This window comes from Haliotis rubra, unplaced genomic scaffold, assembly GCF_003918875.1.
Source record: "Haliotis rubra isolate DU_JTF1 unplaced genomic scaffold, ASM391887v1 Scf1205, whole genome shotgun sequence".
NCBI lineage: Eukaryota > Metazoa > Mollusca > Gastropoda > Lepetellida > Haliotidae > Haliotis > Haliotis rubra.
Window position 1 is genome coordinate 179,100 of NW_025765121.1, and position 22,555 is coordinate 201,654.

General features: G+C 39.4%; 1 protein-coding gene across 1 annotated transcript in view; it reads right to left on the reverse strand.

Annotated features, from left to right (window-relative positions):
- Positions 1–22,555, reverse strand: part of LOC124264353 (CAP-Gly domain-containing linker protein 1-like) — a 133,174-nt gene that overhangs the window by 100,499 nt on the left and 10,120 nt on the right. Inside the window, exon 2 of the mRNA XM_046699111.1 lies at positions 6,280–6,344. The gene's annotated coding sequence lies outside the window, so the exon portion shown is untranslated. The remainder of the gene's footprint in view (positions 1–6,279; positions 6,345–22,555) is intronic.

The window sequence follows — 22,555 nt, forward strand, 5'->3', positions numbered from 1 at the left end:
GTCGATCAGATCGAACAGTTGGAAGCATAGAGTCAATAGGTTCAATGATCTCGTTGAACCTTGTTTGTTTATATAAAACGCCACTGTTGAGTTGTCGGTGTGGATCATTAGGTGCGCATTCTGTAGAATGGTGCTCCAATGAAGTAGGGCGTTGATTACTGCTTTCATTTCGAGCATGTTTATGTGCAGTTTGCTCTCTTCTTGGTTCCATAACCCTGATGCCGTCCGGTTGGCGAGATGAGCTCCCCAACCTTGGAGCGACGCGTCTGCATAGAGATGGGTTTTGAACTCCGGCTCTGTTAAATAAATGCCTTCACAAACATTCGACCTCTTGGTCCACCAAAGTAGATGAGGTCTGAGGTAATTCGGTAGACCGAATGGTTGAAGGTCGTCAAGATGAGCGTTGATGAGGACCTGTAACGGGCGTAACTATAGTCTGCCTCTGGCTGTCATGTCTTGTGCTGACGTGAGGAGACCCAACAGACTCTGCCACTGACGTAGTGGTAACGGAGAGAGTAAGGCTATTGGAATGGTCTGTTGGATCTTGAGCCATCGGTCCTCTGGTACGACGATACGATTCTGTGTCGTGAGGAATCGAATGCCTAGAAATTGCAGGTCTTGCATAGGTTCTAGGTCCGACTTTAGTAGATTCACTAACCATCCTAGCTGTGTTAGTAGCTTGATGGTGAAATTCAGTTGTGGTTTGAGACGCTCTGGATCTTGATCTACTTGAATCCCGTCGTCGAGGTAGAACGCACTGCGTAGCCCTTGACGATGTAGGTAAGTGACGATGGGTTTCGTTACTCTTGTGAACAACCAGGGGGCCGATGATATTCCAAAAAGTAGTACCCTCCATTGGTAATGTAGCCCCGTCTAGAGTAAACCGTAGGTACTTCCTCGAGTCGGGATGTATCGGGATATGCAGGTAGGCATCCTGTAGATCTATACTGGCCATGTAGTCCATCGGACGAACGAGGTGCAGTAGTTGAGGTAGATGTATCATGCGAAACGTTGGCGGTTTGCATAGATAATCCCTGTTGAACGTGCTCATGTTGTAGATGAGTCGGAACTTTTCCTTGGAATTTTTCTTGGGCACTAGGAAAACTGGGGAGTAGAAACCTGGCTCGATGTTTACTTGATCCACGATTTCTATGGCCTGCTTGGTTAGGAGAGATGAAACAGCTTCTCGTAACTTTAGTAGTTGTTGTGCCTGGAAGTCAAACTTGTGAGGGTTGACTGTAAGCGGAGGCGTGGCCTGTAGTTGGATTCGATATCCGTGTTGAAGGATGTTGGAGACATATGGATCTTGTAGTATTCCCCAGTTCTCCCAGTGCAGTTGAAGGCGTCCACCCACTTGTGAAGGTTATACAGGAACGGCTGCCTCTTCCAGATCCTCCCCTGTAGTTGCCGAATGGGCGGCGAAAAGAGTCCTTTCCACCTCTGGATCCGACCATCTTCCTGTCCCGTGCTCTCTGTAAACCAGTGAACTTCGATCTTCCGGAGTATCTCTGTGATGTCTGCTTGATGACGGTAGTCAGAGTGTCAATCGATTTAATCATGAGGACTTCTCTTGAATCCTTGATGACTTCTTTAGAGACTTTATCAATTCCTCCAGCGAAGATGGAAGGCGTTGACCATGGGGCTGTGAATAGAGGTGCTGTGAACTGTTCACCCCAACTACAGGTGGCGAGGAGACCTTGACGACGAGCCTGAGTAAGAGCTGCTGAGATGGATGAAAGGTGATCCGTCAAGAATTGCTGGTCCTTCTTCTGCATAAGGAGGGCCGAGTTAATCATTCTGTCGTCTTCTGATGTAGAATCTCGGAATCTAGTGATGAGAGTTTCATTAATAGTTCTGGATCTCGGCTGAGAAAGTTCTTGTTGACTGCGTTGTTTTCCCCTTGGTAGTAGACACTGCCCTGGGGGTGCGGAGTCTGCGTTGTGACGTAGATGCCCTCTTAGTCTGCGACGACGGGATGTCTGGTGATGCAGGACGCTTCTTGGAGATGGCGGACTGCGTCCCACGCCTCTCCTCAACGTAATCTACTGAACAATCACGGCGCCCCGCGAATAAACAGTAGTAAATACGAGTAAATACGAGTAAATATTAAAACCATATTGTTGAAGGATACTAGCTAAACCTCTATAAGAGACTTGTAGAGGTAACTAAGTAAGAATAATCAAAGGATATAGTGCCGTAGGGAGACACAGGCGCTCTCACATCCTGCTCACTGGGCGAAGAAGGAGAGAGTGAAGCATGTGGGATGTGGTGGCGCCACCTTTCCCGCCAAAAGGGGACAAGAGAGACAACTCTTGGTGAGTATTGATTAGTGATCTTAAATTGAAGGGAGCTTCAATTAGGGAGATACAAGTGTTCCACTATGTTCGCAAGAAGAAGAAGACAAGCAAAAAGAGCATGAGTCAGGATAAGGAAAAATCTACGATTATATTCTTACCTAACCCATAAGAGAGTCACATGAGGAAAGTAATGGCCACTGGCTGTTACAATAAGTTTACTTGCTGTCAGTAATATCTCTTTTTTTAGATAGAAGTCCAAAATGCAAACATTTTTTGGCAGCATATCTACTTCTAGTGACCTTGCCCTTAACATCAAAGTTTGAATCATGGTTACAAGTACACGGACATCAAGGAAGTAAAACCAAAAGTGACTCCCAGAAACAATGCATAAGCACAGACACACGGTTTCAGAATGGTTCAGTTTCAAGGACACAATATCTGATTGTTACCTACAGCCTCAAAGATATTTTCGATTCAGATGGTATGGCATGTCCTTTCAAAATTTACCAAAATCATGAAAATGTCTTCATGACATTTGTTTGCAGGGATCTAAGCCATGAAATCTGTAAAAAGAAGTACTGTATACCAGGCTATTACAATTCATACATATATTTGGTGAATCTATATCCCTTCAAGAATTCAATTAACTTTTAGCAATCACGAATATTCATGATTTCTTTTTAAAAGAGAGAGTATTTTTAGTGAATTGGGTTTCATTCATCAAAGCGAGATATTCAAAATGGAATACGTCGCCAGGCAGAATAATAGTCTAGTCTCATATATTCAATTTGCCAGTGATATGGTCATTGATCATAGTCGTAAAAAAGTTTACACTGTCAATGTGGTCAAAACCAGTAAAAGCACATAGTTTGTATTGTTTCACTGAACATAATGAATAATACACCCAATATTCATGATATGTATCATATTCACTTCATTGAGGATAGTGTTGCAGCCCAATTGTATACTTATAAGATTTTGGGAAACATTGAGTTTCACTGTGACACTGATTCTGAAGATCCTACAATACAGAGAGCCGACAGATTAACTGACACTAGTCCAATAGAATTTATGGAAATATTAAAACACTCTTGGTTAATATAATTTTTCCTGGTAAATGTTCATTCCATAAACAACAAGTGTTTGCTACTGATATGGCAATGTCCTCTGCCGCTAAAGAATGGAATATTTATAACATATTTACTACTTTTTATGTTTTGGTCACATACAAGATGCCAGAAATGACTGGTGTCTGCATAATCACCCAATGTAGGCTGTCAACATAATTGAAGACATTGGGTGCAATGTTTTATGAGATATCGCGTTAACAAGAGTTTGAAAAGTGGTCAAAGTGTCGTGTTGACCTTGAAGATAGGGTCAAGGTCACCCAAATCAATTGGTGTCTGGGTAATCCCCCAATGTACGCTGTCACCAAATTTGAAGACATTGGGTACAACAGTGCATGAGATATCACTTTAACAGGAGTTTGAAAAGTGTCGTGGTGACCTTGAAGATGAGGTCAAGGCCACCAAAATCGACTGGTGTCTGGGTAATCCCCCAATGTAGGCTGTCACTAAATTTGAAGACATTGGGTACAACAGTTCATGAGATATTGCGTTAACAAAAGTTTGAAAAGGGTTCGTGTCATGGTGACCTTGAAAATAAGGTCAAGGTCACCAAAATCGACTGGGTCTGGGTGATCCCCAAATGTAGGCTGTCACCAAATTTGAAGACATTGGGTACAACAGTTCATGAGAATTGAGATATCGTATTAACAAGAATCAGGACGTATGGACGGATGGACGCCGCTGAATACATTGTCCCCCGGGGGACAAAAAATGTAATTTTTTTAATAAAATTGATATTTTATACTTATCCTGACTCATGCTTATTTGCTTGTCTCCTTCTTCTTGCGAACTGTAGTGGAACACTTCTATCTCTTATTGAAGTTCCCTTCAATAAAGAACAGACGTAAAATCACTCCTGCCAAGAGTTATCCTCCCAGCTGTTTAGGCGGGAAACTGTGGCGCCACCGTCCCCACGTGCCTCACTCTCTCCTGATTATGAGCCCGACACTTGAATTTGCAGGGAAATCCAAAGAGTTTTGTGGGGAGGTAGGGAGGGCTTACCTCATGAGTCAGGATAAGTATAAAATATCAATTTTATTCAAAAAATTACATATTTTTCCTTATCCTGACTCATGCTTATTTGCTTGTAGAATCCGACGGATTGCCGTAGGTGACAAAGATAGTCCGCCACTTGAGGATGTGTCGCTTTCCTAGCTGAAATTCCATTTTTATCAGCGTAGGTCTCAAAGCTGCGCGAAGGCCTTCGCGAAGGCTGGCCCGAGTCAAGGTCTGGGGATGAACGATTCTTTTCGTGAACGCTTCCGTGAACGTTGATCGTCCGAGTCCTTAGCAGGTGAAGATCGTGTAGCCCTCCGAAGGTCTACACGAATGCTGATCGCCTGGGTCCTCCACAGGGGTAGGCTGGGTCTATCTTCACGGAGGCTAGTCCGTTGAAGTTCTGACGTACTTCGCGAAGGCCTACGTGATGCTGGTAGAAGTCTCGCTGATGGTAGGTCCCTCAGAAACGACGTCTGCGTTGGAACCTTCGCGAAGGCTCGGGACCTCGTTGTGGGCTGTGACTTCTTTTCCAGGCCGTAACGCTGCTCTATCATCTCCTGCATAAAGTCCCCCGGGTTGAAGGTCTGCGGTGGTAGTAGCGCTGCCCTTCCTGCGGTGATAGCGACATGGCCCACAGGACGCTTCGCCTGTTGTCATCGTGAGATACCTCGGTACCGTGGAGATCTGCGCTGAAGTCACCGTAGCTGAGACTGGTCGCTACTTGTGATGACCTCTGGGAAGATGATCAGTTGATCATCGGAGAGTCCCTGTACCGCCAACGGAGCAATCTCGCAGAGAAAGTCCTTGTAGACTGCGCAGACGCCCCCGTAGAGTTGGTCGCGTCATCTGCGGGTGTGTAGCCTTCTCTGGGTAGAGAAAGGCGCTCTATTCGCCGCGTCTGGCGCGATGATTGCAGAGCTGCCTCTCTGGCGCTGATAGCGATATGGTCCGGGATCGCCATCTGTCGCCTCGGACTGCGTGCGGCTGTATCTCTGGGATGATCAGCAGCGGCTCATCATGAAGTCATCTCACTGCCATCGGGATGATGTCTGTGAGGCTTCATTCTGCGTAGAGGATGGTGTCTTCTACGTCTGCGTTGAGGGGTTGTCCGATGAAGAAGCCAACGTCTTCGAAGTAATGGCGGACAACATCCCACGCCCATCCTCCGAGGATAACTCCGGTAGGTCACTTGATGGTAGTAAGTCGTCTAACAGCAGTAGACAGCTCGTGAGGGACTCACCCAGTTTATCCATGACTTGGAAAGTCACCTGGATAGTCGATAGTACGTCTAAGTACAGAGAAAATTATTTATTAAATTGAATTTTAATTAAATGCTGATAAAGATTACAGCTATAGCTGGAAGTACATGTTGTTGTGCAGCTATGGCACAATCAATGCGGGTCTGTAGCAGCGAACCTAAACCTACAACGAAAATAGGTTATCATGAAATGTAAACAATTGAACAAACACGGACAATTCCGTGAATAAACAGTGCTAAATACGATTAAATATCAAACGATAATGTTGAAGAATAGTAACTAAACCTCTATAAAGGTATAATAGAGGAGAATAACTAATTAATTAAAAGATATAGTGCAGTATAGGAGACACAGGGGCTCTCACAACCTGCCCACAGGGCGAAGAAGGAGAGAGTGAGTGACGTGGGGACGGTGGCGCCACAGTTTCCCGCCTAAACAGCTGGGAGGATAACTCTTGGCAGGAGTGATTTTACGTCTGTTCTTTATTGAAGGGAACTTCAATAGGAGATACAAGTGTTCCACTACAGTTCGCAAGAAGAAGGAGACAAGCAAATAAGCATGAGTCAGGATAAGGAAAAATAATGTAAAACAATTTACCTCTTATTTTGTGACTCCAATATGTGTTTCTTCTTTAAGACTGTCATCGCCCTAACCTCCCAAACCTGCATATAAAAGAACACAATTATTGTTATTTTGTCAAACTGTCAGCCTGAATGTCATCAATAATCAGCACAAGGGAGCTGACAAGTGGAACGTTTAGAGTTCTTCTTTATAACCAATGACTAATGTTTATACACCCCATCCTTCCAGCCTCATCAGCTCAACCACTGGGACGGTGGGGTAGCCTAGTGGTTGAAGCATTCGCTCATCATGGCGAAGACCCAGGTTCGATTCCCCATGTGGGTACAATGTGTGAAGCCCATTTCTGGTGTCCCCCGCCTTGATATTACTAGAATATTGCTAAAAGTTGCATAAAACTAAACTCACTCAATCACTCTACCGGGAACGACAGAAGTCATCCTTCATCACGTCAGCAATGTAGATGTAATCTTTAATGTTCACGCTGTATGATATAAATCAATATCAAATTAAAAATTTACCATCAGATATGTTTATGTATATTAAGATGACCATGGTTGAGATAGACAAAAGGAGGTAGAAAATTCACTTTTTAACATGGTTGAGCCAAGCTGATATATAGCACTAATATAATCATTTTTCATCTATACAAATACAGAGTAACTAATCTTATTATTAACTGATAAATCATTATTTCTGTGGATATGACGACAACACCAATCACTGACACCCCTACCAGGTACCTATCACACCTGCTTCCACTATCTCTATGGCCTTCGTTGCCTTGCACAGAGACACAGAGATTTGCACTCCAGGAGCTATGTAGCAGTGTGTCATCCTTCATGGCCAGACAATACAAATGATTTATCGATATCACAGGGCACTGTGACATAATTCAGCTGGTTTCCCAAACTTCAACTACAGCACTGAAATGCATTTCTAACCCACATGTGCAATATCAATCAATTAACGTAATTCCATTCAGCAAATTCAACATTGCAAATTTAATCAACTCCTCCAAAATATGTTGGAAATTGATTTTTCCACAAAAATTGGGTTCACCTTTTCAGTGACAAACTCCCTGATGTGTCATTAACAGTGACTCATAGATAGATCTTACAACACCAAGCATGGAGGAAAGAGAGCACCATGCCACCAAACTCTAGGAACAGTATTCTGTCGAACAAGTCATCAAGTGCTCTGACTCAATCATTCAGGTGAATCATTCAACAGAAATACACACTTGTATATTCACCCAGATATTATTCATGAGCTATTGATTCATGATGAATGTACAACAGTCAGTGAATGGTTTATTACTTTTACTAAGTGTTCAGCAATTGACACACCATGTTTGTACCATTATTTAACCATTGACATGGTGGTGTTGTAGCCGTAGACGACTTTCTTAACCTCACTGGCACACCCTGGTGCTGTTAAAATGGACAGGACATGATTTGTACTGCTAACCAGAGAGCAGCTCATGCCTCAGAAGGGTTTCATTTTCAAGGCATATGGTTTCATGACTTAAACAGTCTCATGATGAGGCTTGAGGTCTCAAGAAATAGTGTTATATGTGTTATATATTAGATGTCCTATACAGACTTTAAAACACGACTTACAAACTTAGTCTTGTGTTATATATCATGATAATTAATAGGTTTCAGTGAATGTACAGGTAAGACAAGTGAGTAATAGTGGTGATCATGCCAGTGATTTGGGGATGGCAAATATACTGTATTAGGAAAGAAACATTGTGTTAGCCTTGGATGTTGTGTGATATATATAGCTCCGAGCATAAAAAAGGAGACACATATTGGGTCCCCGTGATGTGTATTCGAACATCAGCATTATCTTCCCTGTCTGGTGGGTCGGGTCACGTGATGATGCTGCAGCAGATGACTTCCTAGTTACTGACATTATGTCAAAAACCGAAGCCGAAATATCAACTTCTCACTTTTTATGAAGCAGGGTGCAAATCAGTTCAATAAAATCAGTGCGGAAAATATCGGGGTTACCAAGGAGTGCCATTTACCGACTTATTGCCAGATTTCAAGCTGCAGGCAGTTTTCAGCGCAAGCAGGGATCGATGACATCCACGTAAACTCGGTGGGAATGACAGGAAACGACTCGCACAACTGGCTGCAGTGCATCCACACTGGTCAGCAAACTACTAGGTGAGCACACCACAGCTTTAGGTAGTACAAGAGCGTCAGAATGGACTGTAAGGAGGAATTTAAAAGAATCAGGAATTTTGAAGAAAGTGCCAACAAAGATTCCATGACTGAAGCGCACAAACAGAAAAGATGGGAGTGGTGTGAAAGTAATAAACACTGACTTTTCAAACTGGACATTTACTGACGAAGCTAAGTTCCAATTTTTCAGAATTATGAGAAGGTGGTGTCGCAAAAGGAAAATGCAAAAAAATGTGCCCAAATTTCTTGCCTTCTGTGATGGATTGGAATTCCCTATATTATGCAACAGGACAATGCCCGTGTTCACACATCCGTCCACACCAAAACATGGCTTTGTCAGAATCACATACAAGTACTGGATTTTCCTGCTCCTTCACCAGACCTGAACCACTTTGAAAATGTTTGACAAATCATCAAGGACAAAGTGGAAAAGTTGGAACCAAAAGACATTCCAGAGTGGAAACGAATGATTCATGAAACGTGGTACGAGCTATCTGAAGAACTGATTGACAATCTAGTAAATTCCATGCCTCGCTGGATTGAACAGTGTTCGGGCAAAATGGTGGACTGACTGACAGTGACTACTGACTCATTGTGAACGATTTAATAATGCACTGTGTACATGTGTGCCAATTTTCATAAATTTATGTCAAATATTAAATTAAGACGTTGAATCTAAAGTTGTCTACTTTTTTTCACTCGGAAGTGTATCATTATATGTAATGTTCCACTGAATGTAAGAGTTACGTAATATATCATACTACATAGGTTCCATTGGATGTAGTATTCGTGTGATTTTAATTGATATAGTTGTTCACTTGAATGAAAATCTTAAGTGACAAACAGTGGTATGTAGATTTCAATGATTGCTAGTCGTGTGTGACATATGATCTATTGGTTCCACTGAACATAAATCTTGTGCAATATATCAGGATTACATAAATGTTATATAGTGATCCCATTAAATTTAAGTTGTGTCCTGTGGCATATGATAAAAGTTTCAAAACAAATAGGTATCGTTGCATACTTTGTGTAGCTTGGGGTTTTGAAAGGTTTTAAAAATCAGGAAAATCAACAAAGAACTAGATTGATTTTGAGCAGATGAAACAAATATTCCATGATCTGTACCTCCTTGACATTACTTGAAGCCTCTTGTGAAACACGTTTTGGCAACCCATGTCCTATACAGACCTTAAAACCAATTACAAACTTTCCAATGACTTCAGCTACCAGACATTTAAATGATCTAGTAAACAGGATTTAGGCACAGACTGCAAGCTCAATGTCTATTTTATGATTTGATGAGCAAGCAATAAAAAGTTAGGGTGTGAGTGTTGTGTTTGTGAAAGGTACAAGGAAACTGAATACATGTATACCAGAGCAATAACAGATCACATCTAATTCCAGTAGCAGTGAATTGTACTGCCATATCCAAGTCTCCGAGTAGCATCTGGAGTAAATATGGCAGCTATGCCAGGTGCGGGTTCCTGGGGACTGTCTCAAAGAAATATTCATCCAATATTTCCTCAGAAAGGAAATTTACTTCAAAACAAACAAAAAACAACTCTGACACATACTTCAACGATAGTCATTAATATGAATATCTCTTCAATACTTCTGACTGCACATGATGCAAATATTTAGTTGCAAATATTCAATTGCAAGGACACATTATTTGATACTGGCCCTGGTAGGCGAGCTGAGAAGGTAACAGATGTGATCGACAGACTTGCAACATACAAACAGCCAAACACCTCCACAGACCAAACAGAATGATCACAAGGATTAATCTATAAACATTCAACACTGGGCACTGAAAATCATCTATCTGTTTGTAAGACTATACATGACACAGACATGTGTGGTTGCATGCAGGTATGGTTCAAGGAATTATCATTGGCTCCTTGCTTCAAAACAAGCAGAGAATACAGTTGTTCGTCATCTTGTAACATGTAATATAGGTGCATATTAGATTTTAGAAAGTGTTTTGTGCATCTTCATCCATTTGACAATATGCACCAGCATGTCTGTGTGAATGCGCTTACATGTTTATGCATGTGACATGTAATCATACTTAAATGATGGCAGTCTGTCTCATAAGCCAGAACTCTATTGTAAAATGTACGGTTTTAAATGTACTAATTCCATCCATCCACCAATCAATGTATCCATCCATGCATCCATCCATCCATCCATCCATCACTTTCTCTTCCCAAAGCATACAGGTAAACTTAGCATAATACGATTTCAAACCCATGCAAAGAATATCAAAAGAAGGAAAACCATTTTGCTGGACTTTCCCTACAGCAAATCGAGACCAAATCGTGAGGGAGATCCCCTGGAAGCCGATCTGAAGTAGTTGCCTCATCAGTGAAATCAGCCCCTGCTGAGACATGCACTGGAAAACAGACTGATCCATCTCCAGCTTCTGACAGCCTCACAAAACATCTGTTCAACCAAACTGTATGATCACATTCTCAGCCAGATGCTCCAGATCAAGACCACGGCAAGAAAACAGTTATTCAGAATGTTGTAAAAAGGTCTGTAAAAAGACCATAATGCAGTCAGAAATTAACTTGTAATTTAACTGGTCCACAAAACATGATCTGCGACAGATTTGCTAAATGATAAAAGTGTTAGGGAATGTCATTAATGTAGAAGCAGCCAGACTGTCATCCAAAGAATCAGTTTTTGTTGTACATTAGTGTGACAGAGTTGGGATGTATTTCAGTCATATCCCAAGTCAGCTAAATGTATGGGGAAAATCTAAATTAATGCATTCATAAACATTTAACACTTTGGTTTAGTATCGAGAGACTAATAAAAACCTTGGGGCTAATCTGGATTTTAGTGAGTGAGCATGGTTTTATGCCGCTTTTAGCAATATTTCAGCAATATCATGGTGGGGGACACCAGAAATGTGCTTCACACATTGTACCCACATGGGGAATCGAACCCGGGCCTTCAGTGTGACGAGCGAACCCTTTAACCACTAGGCTACCCCACTGCCCCCCGATTTTAGAGACTTACATAATACATAAATGAGCTCCCAATCTTCAAAATGGGGTCCTAGAGAAGTGAAAAATTGAAGTCAGTACTCAACCACACAACATAAACTTGGGTAATGTCAGGAAGCTGGGGCCATTGGTTACAAGTAGATTTCGCCCAACTGAAACAAATCCACAATTGCTTGTGTCAGACGATCGTGAACCATTAGACTGCAGATTGTTTTTCTTAAATGATTGCATACAGAAACTAATGTAATGTGGTACCAAACAAAGACAGATTATCCAGTCATCAGACACACCTCTATAATGCCTTCAAAAACATCCATACACGCATGCACATGCACACACAGTCCCAAGTAATATCAACATACATGCATGTCCCTTCATTACATTACTCTCCCTCTCACAGACACCCATGTACATACACAAGCACACAGTCCCTTCAGCAACATAGGTACAGACCCTGACTGGCTCCATCCCAATAAAAAACATGTATTTCAATAATCTAATCCTTACACTGACATATATATGCACATAGCTTGTAGTTAAACTAGGGGGATGTGCATTCTCCACCCAAGACCTGGAAGCAATCCAATTGGCAGTGTTGTTTACCAACTGACTGGAAGAGATTAGTGTACAACATAAGACTGAGTAATGCCCCTGATTCACTAGGGACATTTCCCTATGTGTTAGCTGTGGCTTAGCTTAATGAAGGAAGGAAGTATACTGTATGTCCTCTAATAAGTCCTGTGGCAGATTATTTGTCTCAGTGTGTTCCCATAGTTGAGGTTAATGGAGACTCCTTGCTTATTTGAAGGTCATGTTTCGAGGAAGTGTTGAATACCTATCATTTATTGGCTACTTCGGTTTACACCAGGGAGAAATTAGTTAAGTCTAATATATCTGGCATTTACTGAAGACAGATTTTAGTGGAGGTCGGACACTTGCTTAATATAGGCTATCTACGCTGAAAAGGGACATTTTCTTAAAATATGATATCAGCACTTTAAAGGACACTTTCTTAAAATATGACACCAGCGCTTTAAAAGGACACTTTCTTAAAATATGACACCAGTGTTAATAAAGGAATCTTGCATTGAATAAGATACCAGCACTTAAAAATGTACTACCTGAAGAGACCAGTAAAATGTGTACACTATATTCGGTAAATACGGTACTTATTAGTAATATTACAGAGCAGCAATTATAAGAAGTAGGTGCATATAACAGGGCAAGTGCTTGTAACATGTGTAAGAGGGTAAGCACTTACAAGAGATCCATGCTTATTTATAGAGCAAATATGTATGTGGTATTACACAATACACAGACTGAAAGGAAGGGGAGGGGCTTCCTTAGGATATATTCCTGTCAACTTCTTGACAATGTTGATGACTGCTGCATGTTATAGTTTTACCTTATAGGTGTGCTATGTGGTTGGTCAGGTTGACACTATGAACTGGAGTACTGCGGTATGTACAGAATATCATCATGAGTGTGAGCATTCCATACATCATGGTGACACTTGGTGACAAAAGCTGAATTTCTCTTCTTCAGGTGTTCCTTTGTCACTATGGGAATGCCAAATGTTCATGCTATTTTATTACAATCAAGATGAATGATGGACTTAGCATTAAACTGTTGCTTGGTATGTTTGTTAAACAGTCTCTTGGACAGGTACTCTCAACAGCCACATGGGTACAGTGTGTGAAGCCCATTTCTGGTATCCCCCACCATGATATTGCTGGAATATTGCTAAAAGTGGCGTAAAACCATACTCACTCACTTACAACAGTTTGTGAAATGGTTTGTATAATACATACATGGCGTATTGCTGCTATTGCACATTGCTGTCATGGTCGTCGACAGAGTTTCATATCTGGGTAGGAACAGAACACAACTACCAGTCGCAGGGTCTTTGAGGACACAGTGTTAGCTGAGAATGGATTGAGGAATATGTACTGCAAGTACCTATAGTTGGACACACATGTAATGTCTGTTTCGTTGAAACAATTTAGATGGTACAATGTATGCTAGTATCAGTTGACATTTCCTTGCTTTTAAATGCAATTAAATAGTTTGCACAATGTCAGATCTTCTTCACTCATGTTTCAGTTAGGACTGGCTTATTTCCATCTTTAATCAGAACAAGATTGAAAAAAATGGTTCTTATTTCAAATAGTTTGAGCAAGAATCCACATTAAGAGACAAACACATAGCCCAGAACAATATCCTGCTTGTATTAAACTACTGCATTCTCAGATAATGCTTTGCTGGCAACCTGTCAGATTTCATGGCTGACTTCCAGAAAGTTTTCGTAATTGAGTTGAACAGTAAAATGTATCATGTTTCAAAGAGAGATGATCTCCTGAGTGCTTTTCACACTCCACAATCTCCAGTGAGAAGTTCTACTTGGCTGCCCCAGGACTGTACACATACAAGACAACCCTGACCTTCTTGTCTGTGTGCATAATGTAACACCAATCTCACCTTGAGCCTCACTGACTGTTTAATTGCTATCTTATGTCCAGAGTGGGTGGAATTCAGGGCAATTAGGAAAATGAACTTGGACATGTTGAGTTTGAATAGCTAGAATATTAGGGAAAAGCTTTACTTGTATATTTTATGATGAAATCTCTGTCAGTAATGGTTGACAAACCGTTTTTGAATGGTTATGGCAATACAGTATAGCCTTGGAACTAGTCTGTCTCACAGTCCCTGAACTGCATTATTTTCACTACTGCCTAGCCCTTCCTGCAATGCTAAAGGTCTAAATGAAGGAAGTCTAGATTTCCTCAGGTTCCGAATCTTTCATTTCACTAGGGCTCCTTTTCAAATGGGATTATTTGTTACCATCAAAATTATATATTCAGAGACTAAGTGTTAGTGTACCTCGAGAATAATATCTTTACGTGACAGCCTTATGTGTCATGCTTAGCTTCAGTATGATTACACTCTGTAATCAGCTTTATGGCATATGACAGCCATCATTACGCAGTTCTGATAAATCTACTCGGAGATGTCTTCAGGACCTGTCTCTGCAACAGATCTGTTGTCACAGGGAATACTTAGCATTTACCTTGTAGCCTGGCTTTGGTCAATACAATGTTTACTGGGTAACAGTTAATTGGCAATGCAAAGCTACAGTTTCAAGCTGACATACCATAATTAAGTTAAAGGTTGTACTAGATATACAAAGCAGGCTTAATGGCAAATATTCTTTGCATTGTATATTTGGTATAGGTGTGAAAAATGTGAAGTCATTCTTGTTGGTTTGTATGAAGTAATGCTCAATCTATTGGGGGTTTCGGTCTTTGGTGGAGTCAGGTGCCATATTAGCCTACATGTTCACAATCAGGGTAATCATATGTATTGAGGACGATGTCACACTCACAGTGTCCACAATCAGGGTAATCATATGGATTGAGGACGATGTCACAGTGTCCACAATCAGGGTAATCATATGGATTGAGGACGATGTCACAGTGTCCACAATCAGGGTAATCATATGGATTGAGGATGATGTCACAGTGTCCACAATCAGGGTAATCATATGGATTGAGGACGATGTCACAATCAGGGTAATCATATGGATTGAGGACGATGTCACAGTGTCCACAATCAGGGTAATCATATGGATTGAGGACGATGTCACAGTGTCCACAATCAGGGTAATCATATGGATTGAGGACGATGTCACAGTGTCCACAATCAGGGTAATCATATGGATTGAGGACATGTCACAGTGTCCACAATCAGGGTAATCATATGGATTGAGGACGATGTCACAGTGTCCACAATCAGGGTAATCATATGGATTGAGGACGATGTCACAGTGTCCACAATCAGGGTAATCATATGGATTGAGGACGATGTCACAGTGTCCACAATCAGGGTAATCATATGGATTGAGGACGATGTCACAATCAGGGTAATCATATGGATTGAGGACGATGTCACAGTGTCCACAATCAGGGTAATCATATGGATTGAGGACGATGTCACAGTGTCCAAACCAATGCAGAGGGTCATTCACATGTCATTCAGGGTGTTGTATTTTAAGATCTTTGAGTCTGTTTTGCCAACCACACAGTCTATGTTCAAGGTTATGTTTGTGTCATTCTGTTTGAATAGTATTGTTTTGATTCATGTGAAAAGATATATCAATATTGTATGTGTACTGTATTGTGTCTATTATTTATATTTCTGATAGTATGAGTCATACAGTGATCACCAGATTCAGGGTTTTCTACTGAAAATCTATATAACATCTATAGCATCTTTGTAGAAGCATTCCAAGAAAGCCCCCCAAAGAGTTTTGTGTCTCTTGGTTTAGCCAAAATGACTCTGTGATGCAGCTCTCTTGTTTGTTTTGAAAACGTCAGTCGCTTAATTCACCAAAGCTGACTTGACAGTACAACTTAATGTAGTCTGAAGGACCAAAATAGTTGTCTCCAGAATCAGAATGCCCTTGAGCAGTGATTCATAAAATTCACTTGAGTCATGTTTGAGCTTACTTGACAAGCTGAAATGTCTAAATATAATCTCCCCACTCCCTTCCACTCTCACCATGCTCACATTACCTGCATAGACATGACTTGCATCATTTGTCACATTGTACCTGCCGTTAAGGGTTAAAGATTTAGATAAGAAAACCCCAAGAAGCCTGGATTCCTCAGGTTCAGACTCAGTAGGTATCTTGTATGTCCTCATAGAGCCAGTAAACCCTGGCTGTTCTGACAGTACTCCAGTAAGCTGGTTAAAGGATGACAGCTGTGATTGACAATTATTTCTGCTCATACTCTTATAGCTAAAAGATTGGAAGTACTGAAACTGGCTAATAAAACTCTTCAAGTTGGACCACGATCCATGGAATCTGGCCTTCCAGCGAGAAAACCAAGCTTATGAAGGCCATGACAAACTTATTGGTAGATTATTGAAATATGTCATTGGCTATCAAATGACTATGAAATGTACAAATAATTAGTGTTTATATACTGCAGGTAATTTCCAACCTACATTCGAGTTGAAAACAAAGATTCTCGGACACATGCCACTTCGTGGCGGTGCAATAACATTATTCAAAAGAGCAAAATGCTTGATGTTTCGAGAAATTCATGAAATCTTTTCAAATTGAATAAACTATTGATTAAAATCAACAACATTCATAAAGAGTTGTACATATAAAATTTTCTTTTCCCATGTTTTATGCGCATCATGTAATGTAAGTCAAGTCACTTTGAAACAACTGACATCCGGCTCTAGCCTCAATCTTCATAGGACCGCGATGTTTAATCTGAAAATATATACATGAAGCATTTACATCACAGGTCATAACCTAGCACGATACGTCAAAAAGTTCCCATAATTTCGTGGATGGGTAGCGATTTCTTGCTTAATATGTTCAGAATAGCATTATTTTACCCAAACTTCTTGCACAAATCAAACATTTTAATTTTCTAGAAGGTCGAACTGACCTCAAGCAAAGATGCAGTTTACACATCATCTGAGGATAAAAAGATGAGGGTCCCTGGATCTTCACAATAATACAGATCTAAATAAAGGCTTTGAGTCCAGAGAATGAAGTTGAATGAAATCATCCACACTGGCTTCAAGCATGACGCATCACATTTTTAAAATTCTCATAATTGTCAAATCCATCAAAGCTTAGTAAGGCTTTGTGCCAAATGGTAGCAATATCATGTGATATATTGCCTAACTCCAGAATCATAAGCAGATTACATCAATATTTCATCTCATACTGAGGTTTTGAACAACTTTGTCACCAAATGGCCCGTCCTGACACAGGTAGATGGAAGTTACTGTTTTGTCCTGTTATTCACTGAACATGTCGTCCTGATGAATTTTATGTACTTACCTGCTTCCATGCATAGACAAAACTGTAAAGTCCTGAATTCCAGAATAAGCCCACACTCCCATCACTAAGCCAATACTATGTGTGCAAAGTATGATCCTGCATAGCTTCACAGCATAGCATTACCACAACAGTATTGGCTCTTGTGTGGTCTTCAATAAGTAGGTTGATGTTGTGGTCAGTAGTGACCACTTGCCAATATCTCCTGAGTTACTGGATCTGCTTAAAACCACACTGACCTTTCCACTGGACTAACCAGTCTATCACAATACTTCAGAGAATTCCACAGTGGGACTCCAGGCAGCATTCAACACGAATTTCTCAAAGGGGCCATCTCAAAGATGTTTTGGGTCTAGTTTTTTAAAGCATTGTAGCAAAACAACTGATGATATCTGAGACCTCTGAAATAGTGGCTTTTTTACATGAATTGGCAGATAGGATATATTTCATAAAAATCAGACAAATTTGGCAACTTTTTCCCAAATAAGATAATATGATATTTTAAAAGTGTCATTAAATTTGGATGAAGTAGGAATACACATGTAACCCATCTTTTACAGAAATCACCAAAACAATAATACATAGGGAAAGACAAAACACAGAATATATATAACGCAAGGCTTGAGAAAAAAAGGTTAGAGCTTATTTCTTTTCCGGCATTGTGGTATAATTAGTTACAGGGTAGTCATGTTCATATACGTAGCAGGATGTGCCAATTTTGGACACAGTTTTCAATAGGGTTTTAATGAAGTAGTGAGAATATAAATCTTCCTTCTATATTGGTCTGTAGTTCTTTTTTTCACAGTTGCTCATACAAAACTACATTTGAAAATGCAAATGATAAGTACCATAGCAACAATCAGTCTACATGAAATACAAATACAAACACATATATGACTGCAAATGCAGAATAAAAGTTCCCATCATTCCCAGCACATAAGCTCTTGTGTTAAGCAAACACTGCCCAACAGGTGTTACATCTGAATGCTCTACTACACACAAAGTGTAAACGACAACTAATAAGGTATTATACATGGTGTGATGACCATGTCCAGGCTTAGTCCAGGCGGAATAAGTGCCAAACAAATTGGTGTTTGATTGACTTGAATTAGCCTTACTAGGAAAGGCTATCTGCCTTGTCCCCTTTACACACCTGTACATGCATAAGAATGTGTCGTCAGTATGACCAACATGTATGACTCTAAATTAGATGGTAAGACTAACATGATCAAAGACAACAGTCTCTGTGGACTAGGGTCAACATTCTTCACCCAAGACCAACAAGAGCAGGAAGGTGGACAGGCAGCCTGGAGGCCTGGTGTCATGTTTGCTAGCTTGTTATCACAGGTATGACAGAGACTCGCATTACCTGGGTAATGTCTGGACATTCTTAGGAGCGGGGACATCTAGACTTGTTTAGGTCTCCTTGTGCCAGTCAAGGCATTAGCATGGTTTTTTTAGCTCAATGTCCTCTCAGTGTAGGTACCTAAAGCATCTATGAAACAGAACAATTCTGATTTTTCAGTATCCAGTGTGGATTAGGATCAAGACTGGGTTCGAACCTCCTGAACCCCCTACTTTCAAAATTCCTGGATATCTAAATCATAGCAGAATTATTACTGTTCAGTGCTCTATATCAATACTGGGTTGTGTCTCAGTATATATACTCAATAGTATCTAAATCATAGCAGAATTATTAATGTTCAGTGCGCTATATCAATACTGGGTTCTGTCTCAGTATATATACTCAATAGTATCTAAACTGGGTTCTGTCTCAGCATATATATACTCAATAGTATCTAAATCATAGCAGAATTATTAATGTTCAGTGCTCTATATCAATACTGGGTTCTGTCTCAGTATATATACTCAATAGTATCTAAATCATAGCAGAATTATTAATGTTCAGTGCTCTATATCAATACTGGGTTGTGTCTCAGTATATATACTCAATAGTATCTAAATCATAGCAGAATTATTAATGTTCAGCATCTATATCAATACTGGGTTCTGTCTCAGTATATATACTCAATAGTATCTAAATCATAGCAGAATTATTAATGTTCAGTGCTCTATATCAATACTGGGTTCTGTCTCAGTATATATACTCAATAGTATCTAAATCATAGCAGAATTATTACTGTTCAGTGCTCTATATCAATACTGGGTTCTGTCTCAGTATATATACTCAATAGTATCTAAATCATAGCAGAATTATTAATGTTCAGTGCTATATCAATACTGGGTTCTGTCTCAGTATATATACTCAATAGTATCTAAATCATAGCAGAATTATTACTGTTCAGTGCGCTATATCAATACTGGGTTCTGTCTCAGTATATATACTCAATAGTATCTAAATCATAGCAGAATTATTACTGTTCAGTGCTCTATATCAATACTGGGTTCTGTCTCAGTATATATACTCAATAGTATCTAAATCATAGCAGAATTATTAATGTTCAGTGCTCTATATCAATACTGGGTTGTGTCTCAGTATATATACTCAATAGTATCTAAATCATAGCAGAATTATTACTGTTCAGCTATATCAATACTGGGTTCTGTCTCAGTATATATACTCAATAGTATCTAAATCATAGCAGAATTATAGTATCTAAATCATAGCAGAATTAATAATGTTCAGTACGCTATATCAATACTGGGTTCTGTCTCAGTATATATACTCAATAGTATCTAAATCATAGCAGAATTATTAATGTTCAGTGCTCTATATCAAGTGACTGGGTTCTGTCTCAGTATATATACTCAATAGTATCTAAATCATAGCAGAATTATTAATGTTCAGTGTGCTATATCAATACTGGGTTCTGTCTCAGTATATATACTCAATAGTATCTAAATCATAGCAGAATTATTACTGTTCAGTGCTCTATATCAATACTGGGTTCTGTCTCAGTATATATACTCAATAGTATCTAAATCATAGCAGAATTATTACTGTTCAGTGCTCTCTATATCAATACTGGGTTGTGTCTCAGTATATATACTCAATAGTATCTAAATCATAGCAGAATTATTAATGTTCAGTGCTCTATATCAATACTGGGTTCTGTCTCAGTATATATACTCAATAGTATCTAAATCATAGCAGAATTATTAATGTTCAGTGCTCTATATCAATACTGGGTTCTGTCTCAGTATATATACTCAATAGTATCTAAATCATAGCAGAATTATTACTGTTCAGTGCTCTATATCAATACTGGGTTCTGTCTCAGTATATATACTCAATAGTATCTAAATCATAGCAGAATTATTAATGTTCAGTGCTCTATATCAATACTGGGTTCTGTCTCAGTATATATACTCAATAGTATCTAAATCATAGCAGAATTATTAATGTTCAGTGCTCTATATCAATACTGGGTTCTGTCTCAGTATATATACTCAATAGTATCTAAATCATAGCAGAATTATTACTGTTCAGTGCTCTATATCAATACTGGGTTCTGTCTCAGTATATATACTCAATAGTATCTAAATCATAGCAGAATTATTACTGTTCAGTGCTCTATATCAATACTGGGTTCTGTCTCAGTATATATACTCAATAGTATCTAAATCATAGCAGAATTATTACTGTTCAGTGCTCTATATCAATACTGGGTTCTGTCTCAGTATATATACTCAATAGTATCTAAATCATAGCAGAATTATTACTGTTCAGTGCTCTATATCAATACTGGGTTCTGTCTCAGTATATATACTCAATAGTATCTAAATCATAGCAGAATTATTACTGTTCAGTGCTCTATATCAATACTGGGTTCTGTCTCAGTATATATACTCAATAGTATCTAAATCATAGCAGAATTATTACTGTTCAGTGCTCTATATCAATACTGGGTTCTGTCTCAGTATATATACTCAATAGTATCTAAATCATAGCAGAATTATTACTGTTCAGTGCTCTATATCAATACTGGGTTGTGTCTCAGTATATATACTCCATAGTATCTAAATCATAGCAGAATTATTACTGTTCAGTGCTCTATATCAATACTGGGTTCTGTCTCAGTATATATACTCCATAGTATCTAAATCATAGCAGAATTATTACTGTTCAGTGCTCTATATCAATACTGGGTTCTGTCTCAGTATATATACTCCATAGTATCTAAATCATAGCAGAATTATTACTGTTCAGTGCTCTATATCAATACTGGGTTCTGTCTCAGTATATATACTCCATAGTATCTAAATCATAGCAGAATTATTAATGTTCAGCATCCAAATCAAGACTGAATTATGCCTCAGTATATACACCCAATGATATCTAAATAATAGTAGAATTATTAGTGTTCAGTGTTCAACATCAAGACTAGGTTCTGTCTCACTCTCAGTATATATACCCATGTCTCAGTATATATACCCATAAGTAGCATCTAAAAAACAACACATTTCAGAATGGGCTATTATCTAGATAATACTTGGGGAACATAAAAACTGGGTTTGTGTCTCTGAACCTGACACCTGAAGTCTTCTTCTGGCTGACCCAGTGACCTGTGTATTCAAAGTCAAGGAAATGTTTACATCATTCAAACCAAACAAGTACATACCTAAAGCAATCTGAATATATTCACATGATAATGGGGGTTATCATTCTGGAAATGAAAACTACTTTTACAGTTTATGACTTTGCACTATGTAACATTTGGCTGAGATGATTATAGCAGTAATGGCTCCACTGGTGGTCTTCTTGATCCAGATAAAAGATACCTTCATTTCCTGTGATGTGCAACCTAGAAACTAGGTTCTGGTGAATATCAGTGCTAAGACTATCAGGCTGTAGAACCAAGAAATATGTTAATTTTCATATTTCAGTAGTGATCCAATCATATGATGACAGCTTCAAAACACTTACGCCAAACAAATAATTGGTTGATAGTATGAACAACTTAAAAATGGCATGAGCCACACGCTGAACTGTCACCTAACCCGATACATGCCTCATTCAAACAGCAGCTACTAAGGGCGGGGGATGATATTCCAAACCTGGTTCCCACTTCTACCGGCTGTAGAGAAGCATTCCAACAAGATGAAGCTTAGGCCTATAAAAAATTGTTGTGCTTCCAATTACCCGATCAACCCTTGAATTCGGGTGCCGATCCTATTTTTTTAAGCGGTATGAATAAAATAAACTTTCAAATACCCCTGTTTTTCCCAGCACCAATGGACATAGGTCATTCTGATAG